Source organism: Seriola lalandi, unplaced genomic scaffold, assembly GCF_002814215.2.
Source record: "Seriola lalandi dorsalis isolate HSWRI2012SDOR001 ecotype SW California unplaced genomic scaffold, Sedor1 jcf7180002054933, whole genome shotgun sequence".
Lineage (NCBI taxonomy): Eukaryota > Metazoa > Chordata > Actinopteri > Carangiformes > Carangidae > Seriola > Seriola lalandi.
Window position 1 is genome coordinate 4,912,406 of NW_019525485.1, and position 13,062 is coordinate 4,925,467.

Consider the following 13,062-nt stretch of genomic DNA (forward strand, 5'->3'; position numbering starts at 1 on the left):
TGAGTAACTTCATGTTTTAACCATTTTTTTCCACTATTCATTTCTACCTGCACCTTTTACACTCACACAGCTTTTATTTAGATTCAGCTTTTCTTTATTTTGAAAGTTAGGGACAAAATCATGCATTCTATTTTGATTAATTTAGGTATTTAGGTTAAAAGAAAATGTTAATTTGTGTATCATGTGAGCGGCTAAACTTACATATGCATAAGGAGAATAAATGGAAGTAGAAAACTAGATCAAAACAAATAAAATATAAAGATATTCTTGTGACAGAACTGAAATAGATAGTAACCTGCTACTTCACTCCTGTAGTTTCATTTTTAGTTCTCACTGCCAGCATAAAAGGCTGTGCCAATTCAAAATGTTAATATTAGCATTATACCTTTTGTATTTGATAGTACATTCATATCCTCTTCATATTTGCGATGGTGGATTATGCCTCTCAAGCAAGCGGTGGAATCTGTTTTACGGAGAAGTGGGACAGAGAGGTATGGGAAGTGTAGCTTAGTGAAGCTGGTAATGAGCCAAAAGCAAGATCATCTTGCTCCTGTCCTTTAAAACGATGTTTGAGCAGAAACTTTGATGAGTCATTTCCGAATCATTTTTACCCATTTAACTTTCACGCTTAATGAGAAATGTCCAAACATCCCTCTTTCTGTAATATAGTGCAACACTTTGATCCGATCCACGAGAACCTGTTGGAGAGGCTGGAGTCAAGAGGGGATGTTCTCATCAATTCAATTTTATGCAAGTGTAACCTATATGCAGCAAGGTCACGCCAAAATACTAACGGTAATTAAATGAAAAGGTCTGCTTTTACAAGAGGTAGTATGAGACAGAGAGGAGAGAAAGGCGGGAGACACGAGAGGGGAGAGAAATCATGTATGACAACACGCTCAGGAGAGAAGGCCAGAGACTGTCTTGGATGAAGGTCTGTCTATTCATCTCTTTTTCATTGTGGTCACTGCGGAATCGAGCAGGTCAGTGTCGTTCTAGGCCAGGTGCCGTCTACGAGCTAATTTTCAAAAATGTTTGCTTGCAATTACCTCGTAAAGTGATCACAGTGGCAGAGTCACGGTGGTAAGGACAGGCATTTCCAATGGGTTTTTCACTTGTAAAAAGGCACCAAAAAAACCCCCAAAACAAAAAAAAACAAAAAAAAAAAACATATCTGTTTTGTGGTGTCTTTGAACAAAGACTTCTTGATTTGCCCCAGCTGGTCTGTGGGCGTCACCACAAGGCCTTTAGCTGTGAATTAATGGCCACATTTCTGATTTCTTTTGTTGTCATGAGTATGAGTGTATTTGGCAGTTGGAGGTAAAAAAAAAAAAAAAAAAAAAAAAATATATATATATATATATAAAATCCATGTCTGCAAGGGAATCTAAATTATCAAGCTATGACAAGTGCTATAATGGTTTTTACACTTGTGATGACTCACAGCCTCAGTATGTCTCTATGCACCCTGACAATAAGTCTCCATTCCCCTGATCAGCTTACTTTTCAAGATTTCACGTATTGCTGATTTGTACTTGTGTGCACTTCCCTCCTTTAATAAGCCTTTTTAACATCACACATTTTAATGCGTCATTGATGAAAAAGTACATGCGTTAATAACCACTGCACTGAAGGATCCTGTTTATCCTCATCCAGTGTTTTACTGGGGCATTTAATGGAAGTGAGTCACTGTTACTGTTTTTAGTTACAACCTGTGCTTTTCCTGCAATAAAACAACAAAATATCTCCTGTGAAAAAAGGCTTCTAGAGCTGCTACAGACAAAGATTTACATTTAAAAATATTATATATAACAAAATCTACACTTTAAAAAATAAAAGTGAAGATCCTGTTTGTTCTTTCTCACTTAAAGCTGCATTAACTGACTTTTTTTAATATGGGAAACATGCGAGAAAATCGTTGCCTTTTTACACATCCAGCCAATACTGAGAAACATTTTCACTCATTTATGCTGTATCCTCTATCCTATGTTTGTCTGTCAAGATGAAAGATGAAAACTAGAAATGTTTTCTATATTAAATAGGGCATGTATTGATATGTACTGGCTCTAAAAAACAGAGCGAATGAGCTGAAAAGAGAAAGTGCCATCATACTTGTGGACACAAACAAGGCCAATAATATCTTTGCAGCAAGGTTTTTTAGTCAGAGAAACAAGTAAAATAAAGCATGAAATGATGTTTCAGTGTAAAACTTTATTGACTTTATTTTTATGTAAATGCAGGATAAAACTGTAGAAATTGTTCATCTCCTGCGTGTTATATGCCTCGTACATATTTTCAGGGAGAGCCGCCGCATCACTGAAAATCATAGAGTGGAAAAGGCTTCGGATGATGCAGAATCTTAAGCAGATAAGAAAAACAGTACCGAGTGAAGTGGATGATACTGTCGGCTGTTCTCGTGGCAAGCTGACGCTCGGGGGAAAGTCGTCATTGTTCACCACTGACAACTAGTTAGAAAGCCTGCTCACCCCTCTCACCTTTTATCCCATTTTCTCTGACTCAGCTGGAACCGTGAACAGCAACATACAGGCTTGCTGATAATGTGACAGCCTCTATAATCAACCTTGATCTATTTTCCCTTTACTAAAGAAAAATTAGACATTAGGCCTTTTATCGCTATTTAGCCGAAATTATTTAGACAATCCTTTTCTGGCGGAAGAAAAGCTTAGATAGAGCGTGATTTACGTGCCACACAACTTTTTAATTTGAAGAGCGTTTTCCCTCTAAGTCGATCACCGCGTACACCATCTATAATTAGCTGCCAGTTATAATGATGAGAATCTTTGTAGTGGTGTTTGAATTAGATTAAGGTAGTGTGTGAATTAGATTTGAATCTCCAAATAGCCTGGTGTAGGCGAGCATCGTTAGGCCTGCTTATGAAGCCCTCTGCCACTCCATTAAGTTGTTTTCTAATTAATTTCAGAGTGTGTGTTCAGTGTTTAAATATCACAGATAGAGGAAAGTAAGACTCTGCATCAGCAATGGAGTCTCACTCATCCATATGGATGGAAGATACAGCACAAAATAATCCGTCCTGCTCTTTCCTCACATGCTGGAAGACATAACAGAACAACACATACATCTTTATTAGGCCAAAGGGGGAAACTGGTTATGGTTTTCTGCGAGGAAATACAGATCTCTGACCCTATCTAAGTTCACCAAGCTCTGTTGATGATAGAGAATAGGTTGCATGGTACGCCTCTAAAAGAAGAAGTGTAAACTGCTTTAAACAAGCACAGCCTGTCTCATCCGTCAGTATGAACACACAAACAGAGCAGGAGGCTCTTTATAACGGCCCCACAAAGACAAACTAAAGGTGACTGAGTGTTGTGTGTGTTTTAGAGGTAAAAGACAAATACGTTCAGTGGAATAACAGACAATGCATGAAAATATGTAACGACGAAAATGCACCCTAAAACACGAAATTGGTGATGCTTGCATTTCTGCATTTGTATTTTGTGGTTGGTGGTGCAGATAAATTGCCAAACAGACAACATGACATTACATCAAGATATTTCCAAAGCAACTTCTGATGGCAGGCAGTGATTGTAAAACATCTACGAGGAAAGCATCAGCTTTTTTTTTTTTCCATCTGAATCACAGGGAGAAGAGCTTCTTCCCAGAACCACCATTTCACACCAGCATTCAATGATCATACAGGGAGAAATCCATCACAGAGGAGGCACAGATAGCAATTTCCACACTGACAGTAGCCTCAATAGACCAGGATGCAATGCAGCAACTGCACACATTTGCATGCCTGTTGTTAGTGGTGTGTGAAATACACTCACATGGATTCTGTCTGTGCTTTGACACAAATTAAAAGCATGTAATGATGTGAGAGTATCCAGGGGTGGATGTTTCCTTCAAGATGTGGCTTCTACTCTAATATGGACTCAGCTGTGCATTAATGTTTAGGTGAAATAAGTAAAAAGAATATATACATTACTTAGTAGTGGATGTGCACCATACTATTTTGCACTATTTAATTCTACAGTTTAGTCTATATTCTCGTTCCACTCTGGCTCATTTACAATATTTCTCTGGTGATCAATTAGCACAGTGCTTGTCAAATAAACAAACAGACTTAAGTTAGATTCAATTATAAAAAAAAAAAAAAGAACTTCAGGTCACTGCCGTAGCATATTCACAGGTACTTTGGGTGTCTACCTGCATATTTTGGGATAAGTGTCCTGAAGGGTGAATTTTACACAAAAACCTAATGGAGTCTGTACAGGATTACAAAATGTTCTGCTGTCAAAGCTAGATAGGCCAAAGTATTTCCATCCTAGTAGTAAAATGTAGCAATGTACAAATACTAAACTACAAGTAAAAGTCCTGTGTTCAAAATGCTGTAAGAAGCACACTCTATTATGCAAAATCTATTTCATGTCAAAAGTAAAAGTATTCATGAGACATAAATATGGCCGCTGTGTTAATGTCATCGGTGGTCAAATTAAGCAAATTTTGGTTTGTATTAAAACGGGTAATTTAATCTCTAATAAAGCATCTTAGTCATTAACCACAAGGACAGAGGCTGCAAATTAGTTTCAGCTAGATGCTCAATGCAAATCATATCTCCCGTGTATACGTTAAATAAACAGAAACAGATAAAATAAAGATATTTAAAACATATGGAAGGGATGTCAAATTAATGGAGTGGAGTGAAATGAACAACAGTGGTTATTATTTAGTTAAGTAGGAGCGTAAAGTAGGGCTGGAATAGAAATACATTAGTAAAGTAGCAGGAAATTGAATTTAAGTAAATGTACTTTTCACCGCTGGAGAACAACAAACACATGGACAAACTACATCAGAACATGAATGTGATGGATGAATGTGCTTTGGCAACTGACATGCTTCATTGTAATAAGTGGGCCAGGTATCACAGGAGAGCTCAGTGATGCTTTCTTTCCCATAGTCAAGAGAGAGCTGCTCTTGTTTTGAAGTCTCACTCATGGAAAAAGATGATCCGAATAAAAGGGGCTTTTTATTAGTGGAGCCTCGTAGCTGCATGCAGGAAGGACGATGATCTTCCATCAATAAATCAGGCATCAGTGCGAGGGAGAACACAAGGTTCAAGGAGTTTTGTGAAGGCGGGCAGATCTCACTGGTCAAGCTGTTCTTGTCTTACTACTTCAGATGATAATGAGCGTGAGCCTCGCATTCATTCATCAGTCAGAGCAACATGTACCAGGCAAGAAAGTTGGTTCGAAATGTATTCCACTGAAATGAATAGAGCAGCAATTTTTGTACCTACAGTGTTCAAGCAAATACATCAGATTATCAACAAAGGAAATAGGACTGTTATATATACTGCACATTCAAATTTCAGTGTCAACATATTCTCAACTCATGGTCCTACTTATTAGCTGTCATCTGCATAGTCTAGTCAAGACCGTGCAATGTGGTTGAAGATATGTTGCTGGCATCATCGGTGAGGAGCAAACCCACGCAGGTGAAGGTGAAGGATGCTGGCCGTTACCTCGTCACCGCCAACTTCTAAACTAATGAAATAATCGACTTCTTTGTGCTGTGTGTTTGATTAAAGCGAGTAGAGACAATAAGGTTTGTTTGGCTCAGCATCCATTAAGGTGCATAAGCTCTCTGGTGATTTCTCTTAAACGGATAAACCACTCAGCTCAGGGGGTGAATGTGACAAGCCAACACAGGCTTTTAGAGTGATTTATGTAAATTTAAATGGAAGTCCCAGACAAATGCTGAAAGAATTTTTTTTTTTTTTATGAGACTGCAACGTGTTTCCTAGTTATTTGCATCATAAACAAGCCAAATATATCTAAACTACATCAATTCTGTGCTTCTAAAAACATTTTATGTCCAAAAATACATTTTTAATGTTTGCACTTTGTTTTATTTCTCATAAATTGTGTTGAATATTTAATTTCTCTCACTTTCTGAAAATTTGTTTTTCCATAAACCTTAACAAATGCCAAGCACTTGAGCAAAATGATTTTAATTCTAATTTATTCATGTCTCTTTCGGCAAATGACACTAAATGTCAGTGAAAAAGCAAGAGAGCGATAGAACAACATTTCCAGTTAAAATTCATTTTGGTTTCAATGGAAACACTTCCCTCACCACACGACACTGATCTTTTACCGAGTTCTGCCGGTTCACAGGAAACAACAAAGAGAGGTAAAAGAGAATGAAGATTGATCTAACACACTCATCATAACTACAGGAAAATGTTAAAATGATAAGACACATATCGTGCACCTCAGCTGATTTGATCCTTCAAAATAACTTATTTAAGAAAAAACCACATGCTGAGCTCCCCACAAAAACGGTCTATGGATTAAAGGGCACTACATACATACAAATATTTTGTCTTCATGTTGATGAAGAGTCTGGGACTGCAGCTACAGTGGACTAAGTGTGTATTCAAACTACAGTTTTTTGTCACTTTAGTAAAAGTACAAATACATGAATGTAGAAATCCTGCATTCAAAACTCCACTTCAGTAAAAGAAGCGAGGTAGTATCAGTAAAATGTAGCACCTGTGCTTTATACACAGTTAGGTGGTTTTGTCCAGTGGTTCCCAACCGAAGGCTCATAAGACACATCTGAGAGGTCGTTCAATGGTTAATGGGAAAGAAGAAAAAAACATTAATTCATTTCTCATCTTTGCATTTTTTTATTTTTTGGGGGGTGGGGAGAATATTGAGTTGAGCTCTTTGGGACTTGCTGAGTTATTAAAATGAAATCATTTGAGAAGTTAAAAGGGAAATATTTCTTTGTGGTGACGAGGTGTGAGGGGAGGAAGTTTCCAAAGCTGTCCAACCATCTGACAAGGAGCTCTGATGACTCGTACCGCCATGAAAATGCTCAAATATAGTACCACAGAACTGTTAAAAAAAAAAAAAAAAAAACTGTAAGTACAGTTCTTGAGTTAATAGCCTTTCAACCGCTGATGAGCACATTTTCCCACATTTTGGCTGAACTTGAACTAAACCATGCTACAAAGTCTAGATTTCAAAACTGGGAAGTGATTAATAGGCAGACATGTATTAGCAGTATTTCCCTCCCCACGGCCACTCAGCTCTTTTGTAAGAAAGAGATACGAGAATTAGAGGGTATTCTATCTGGAGTGAGGCTTCCTCGGGGCCATGTCTATTTCAATGCAGCTGCCTTAAGGCCTGGTTCAAAGGCTCAGCAAAGATAAAAGTCCGCAGAGTGGGAGAGCAGAGGAGGAGGCGGTGGGGGGGTGGTGTTGTTTGTCATTGCTTGTTAAAAACAAACTGTTGAAGATCATTGAAGGTCCCAAGCTTTCAAAACTCAGACCTCAGGCCTAGAACAAAAAACAAGTGAGGGAATAAGGCACTCCTAATCAAAATGAGAGTCCTGGCGCCCCCATCTTGTTTCCCTCTCTGGGAGTGACTGATGTTGCGCGGGTCTATGAACGCATTGTGCAATCCATTACCAGGTATCCTCCGGGTGTTTTGCCATCATGTTAGGGTCACAACAGCTCTCAAAACAACATCTTCATAAATTTGTGGCATCATTGGAATGTCCTGGATGCTTGAAAATGGGTTTCCATCTGCAGACGTGAAGCCCCTCTGGGTTTAAAGAGAAGCGGACACGTCCAGTCACTGCAGAAAGGAATATTTCCCAACGTCTGAACAACGGCACGAGCGCAGCGGCAATGTTCGTGGTTTCGTGGCTGAGGATATGGGAGGTAAAAACCATGAAAATTATAGATGAGCGCTTTTCAAAAGTGCCATCCAAAATCAATGAAAAAGATGTTTGGGGACATTAACTTGATAAGACTAAATATATCAGTTAACAGGCAAACCGCACATGGTCGAAGCAGGGAAAAAGAAAAAAAAAAAGGGGGGGGGGGGCCTGTCAATCTGCATCAACGTGAGATTCATTGGATATTCGAGTCATGAAAATGCTAAAGGGAATATTTCCTTTTCATTAAACGTTTGTAATTAATTTCTTAAACAACAGAGGACTTCTTCCTCTACACATTAATTTCATTGGTCCACAGAGGCATATCTTAGCCTTTCCAGAATTAGCACAATTAACCACCGCTGAATAACGATCACTGGGCCATTTGAGATTGCTTCTGGCTCTTTCCTCTCCATTTCAGTAACATTATATCTAACTGCCTGACAATAGTGAGCTCGTATTTGTCCAATATATGAGTACATGAATTATTGATACTCGCTGCTATATCTGTTGCCACTTCCCTCGGGTACTCTCACTTCGTCATGATGTTAGATAATGAAAAGAGTGAAGAGACAGATTTGCAATTTCTCTCCAAAATGCCTGTCTCCAGCTGTCTAAAGTCTTTTTTTTTCTTTTTTTTGTGTTTTGAGAGCACTGTCTATCTCCTCCACTGCCTCTTGTGCTAACAAAGCAACAGCAAGCCTCTCATGAAAAATTAAAAACGCATACTGTTGTGACGGAGAATATTTCCACTGTCACAATCTGCAAAATGTTGACGGCCCATGTAGGTGCAATCTATTCTATAGCGTTGAAAAAAATCCCTGATGTTATTGTTATTGTCGTCCTTCAAAGAAACAGCGTGTTTAGCAGGATTTTGACACTGAAGGAGTTACATGGGAGTTTGAGTGGCGCTGGGGGAAGCTCTCTTTAGTTTTCACCGAGTACACAGCAGCACAGAATCTCAAGTTGATCGGGTTTTTCATGAAGCTGGCCTGCGTGAGACATGCTTCTATGAAATGCCTGTGGTCACAGCTACATATCAAACAACAAGATGCAAGAACAGTCCCATACGTGACAAGACATGCTGACTGTTTTTTTTTTTTTTGTTTTTTTTTATAGAGGTGACAAAGTCATCAGGCCTCATGGAAGGAAGCTCGTACAAAACAAATTTGTGGCACGTACAAGTGAAAGTATTTTTTGGGGCATTTCTGCATTTACGCAGATGGTAAAATGAGAGAGAGACAGGAAAGTCAGGGAGAGAGAGAGAGGGGATGACACGCAGCAAAGGGCCACGAGTCGGACTCGAACACGCGGCCACTGCGGTGGGAACTAAGCCCATGTGGTACGTGATTACATTCTGTTTTCATCCGCCGATGCCTGACAGAGAGTTCCTCATTCTCCTGTTGGGTGACATTTTTGTGATACAGCAATTTAGGGGCGTTGTATATGTTCAAAATCAAACACACCTCCCCATGAACGGGCTCAGGCAACTTACTGTACGATGAGTTGGTGCAGTTAAGAGTTTGGTGAATCCGACTTGGAACACTGACACAAGCAAACCTCACAACACACTGAATACAGGTTCATGATAAGAATTTGCATATTTTCTTACATGAGGTCCAGTGTTTCACAAGACTTGGGTAGTCTTGTGAAGTCAAAGCCTTAAACTTAAATTTATATTTAACTAACTCTAGATGTCTTTTTTTTTTTTTGATTTGGTCAGATCAAACCTAAAGCTATCAGATTCATGCCATGTGACTCATGTTTACACCTCTGCCATCTTCACAGCGACATCAAACATAGCATAACGGTGTCATTTGTTGATTGACGGTGAGTGTCTTGCTGTGGACAACCTGACACCACATCAAGCCGTTTCAGGCTTTTAACTGAAATTTAACACAGAAAAAAAAAAATAAAAATAAAAAAACCTCAGCAACACAAAAAACCCAAAAGATAAATACCAGCTTTGACATCAGCCCATCAGAATGAAAAGCAGTCTTTTCAGACTTATCACTTTGCACCAGTATTCCTGTCGAGAGAAACGCACCATAGAAGGACCCTTCATCTAACTGCCTCAGTCGACCACAGTGCAGCACAGCTACAGTGTATTTTTTACTGATCTGTCATCTGTTGTGTGAAGAATACACGCCTTTTCTGACAGCCTTTCTTGTAATTTGAGCAACCTGGCGCGGCACAACACAACATCACTCCCTCATCTGTTTGTTGACTTTAAAAATCTGTGTTATTACTGTCATTCTCTCCACCTTTCCAACACATTACGCCTCCGTCAGGGGTTGGAGAAGGTTGAGGGAAAAGTGCACAGAGTTCAGCAAAGTTTAGGTCAGTGGCGACTGTATTACGCTTGAGCGAGGCAAACCAGTGTCAAGCAGGACGTCTGTGAAGCATTTGAGTTGGGAAAGTAGAAGGCACTTAAAGGCTTTCGTTGTGGCTGAGGTCAGTGCTATTAGCCTGTAGCCAATGAGGCAAGTAACCTCGGGGCAAACAACTTTGTCTCAGAGTGGATTTTGTGGGCGTGTGGCGAGGAGAGGAGGTCAAGCACATAAAAACTATCTGCTTGTATGTAGATCTATCAGCAGTGTGGATTTTCTAAGTGTCATCAGTATTCCTCCCCTCATTTTCAAATTCAACAGCAGCTATTAATTTGAATATATTTATGGGTTTTCAAATGAAGAGTTCCAACCTTACAAAAATGTGCCTACACGTTTTTTTCTGGAATCCTAATTTATAATAATCATGCCTAAAATCTCCTCAATGACTCCCTTCACTTATCTCCTAATGCCTGAAAATTTGTAACGCTTATATCATTATGCTGCTATAAAGTGGAACATCAGTTCAAAATATCTAGACATAAAAAGGAAAAGAGCTCTCAATCTCATTTTACCCAGTTTCTATAGATCTCCTTCTTGCAATCCTTTTTCATTTCTCCCCCAGGAACCTGGACCTTGATAGACTCAGACAACCGTATCAAGCCACAGAGTGACACAATCTTTATTACATGCATGGCGACTCGGGAGGTGTGGGAGATGGGGGGCGGGGGCCTCCGTGGAGAGGATATCACGAGTTAATGGTAAGGGACTGTGTTTGATATGGGATGGCAGTTGTTTTTCAGTGTCTCTCCATCACGCTGTGAATCTGCCGGGAACTGTTGCACCTTTGATCGGCGGCAGCAGAGGACGGAAGAGACCTCACCAGCGGGGACGGGGCATTTTATCCTGAAATCAACTAGCTGGACGTCCAGGTCCCACTGGGTTACCAATTAGATGGGACCGAACATCGAGACACAATACAGGCCAATTACCACACAACTAATAATAGAAAAGATAAATAAAAAAGGACAACAGCTGTGGTAAAGGCTGCCTGTCAAAAGACTAACAAAAGCTTGGAGCACAGTCAATATAATGAAATAGAAGGTTATTAGTTGAAATCATTTTTTCTACGTAAGTGCTTCATTATATGGCAGACACCAGAACAAAAGAAAGGTGTCAAAACAGGGGAAGATTATGATCTGGTCTGGAGGACAAATTACGTATAAACGTCCATTATATTTTGAGGTATTCTTCTTTGCTCCTTTTGTTTGCAAAACATCTCAATCACGTTGAGATTCAAAGTTCACTCTCCGCCTCAGAAACAGTAGGTGTCAAAACAGTGGCACCATGATTAGTAGCTGTTCTGGAACTTTCGATTAAGTGGCAAACTTGTCATGGGGGTTGTAGATGTTGGAATTTTCTGTCTTTTCTGAGCACTTTGAGGACATGTTATCCATGTTGGTTTCAAAGACAGGACTGAATGTTTTATTATTATTCCTAACCTTGGAAACAGTAGTTGTCCAAGAAAACTCACCAAAAGGTCCATTTTGTGATAGTTAGTGTAGTTCCTGATCATCTCCTTAGGAGATGGAGTTCGGCCAGATGTCGCACAGTTGTAGATATTCAAGGTTCCACTCTTTTGAGGAAATTAAGGACTTCTTGTCCATGTTGGCTTAAAAGTTAAGATAAGCTCATGTTTGACCTTGGAAACAAACTTCCCAAACAAGCATCCTCTAGGATTCTTGTGCTGATGGGAGGCAGAAGTAATCGTGGCAATAATTTCACTATTGACGAGAGTGGAGGAAAAGATATAGTTATATAACTCTGCTGCGCATACCTACCAGAGCTTGTGTAAGAAATCTCAAAGATGGCAGAAGATATCAGAGAGGATAAAATACCATGTTAGAGAATTAACATTGTGATTCTTTGTATTCTGTAGCATACTTGTATTCGTTGCTGCTTTGTAGAAACAGAACAGAAACTCTTGCACAAAGTCTCTTTGTTGGTTTCTTTGTTGTTCAATGTCACAGTACCATATGCTGTCATAAGCTGAGGTTCTCTTCGAGGTTTTTGGAGCACCACAGTGTGTAACAACTGGTAACAACAGCGTGTGTGTGTGTGTGTACAGCCTCAGTCATAAAATATAAATAAATCTAGGAGTAAATAACAGCTCCTACACTAGTTGTCCTGAAACCAGTACTGGTACTCTTAATAATTGAATGTTCTTTTCTCGTTTCTAGGAAAATAAGGAAAACAAGTGCTGTAATACCTATTAAGTACATTACAAAGAGCTTTTGAAAACTAAAATGAACTCCATTTCACATCTAAACAGTCTCAGCTATTGTTATAATAAACAATCAATCAATATATCCCACTCCCCCACTTTTGTCACGTATTTCTCTGACTGTCTCTCGTCTCCTTTCACTCACTGGCTCCCCTTGCAATGATTGGCTGAGTAGCATCTCATGTCAGTCAAAACAGCAGTTATGAAAACAGAAAAGAAGAGAAGAAATCTATTTCCTAACAATATATAAATTATATAGAATAAAAGAACATGTTTTGCCTGTAAAGTGTTGCCCTCCCACTGTTTGGATAAAGTACTACTCATGGTCACTTTTAACCACACAAACAGCCCAAATCTGGGTATACACTGGATACACTGCATACACCGCAGGCTGAAAACAGATGGGGAAAAACATGCGTCTCCACACCGACCTTAGAGAAGTCATACTGAGCCCTGTGAGGGATGAACTGAGTCAATGTGAAGCCAGTTCTCACCACTGCACTTAAAAAAAAAAAGAAAAGAAAAAAAAAAGCCAATATTTCAACTCCTGTGTCCAGGTGGAGGTTAGTCTGACTTGGCCTTGGACATTTGTTACATGTTATATCCCTCACTTACTCTTCCAGGCTTCCCTCTCTACATCAAATAAAATCACAAAATGTCCCCCAAAAAACCTTATGGGAAATAGCAGCACTAAGAAATACCAGCTTTAGAAGCCTTAACACCCCCCCCCCCCCCCCCCCA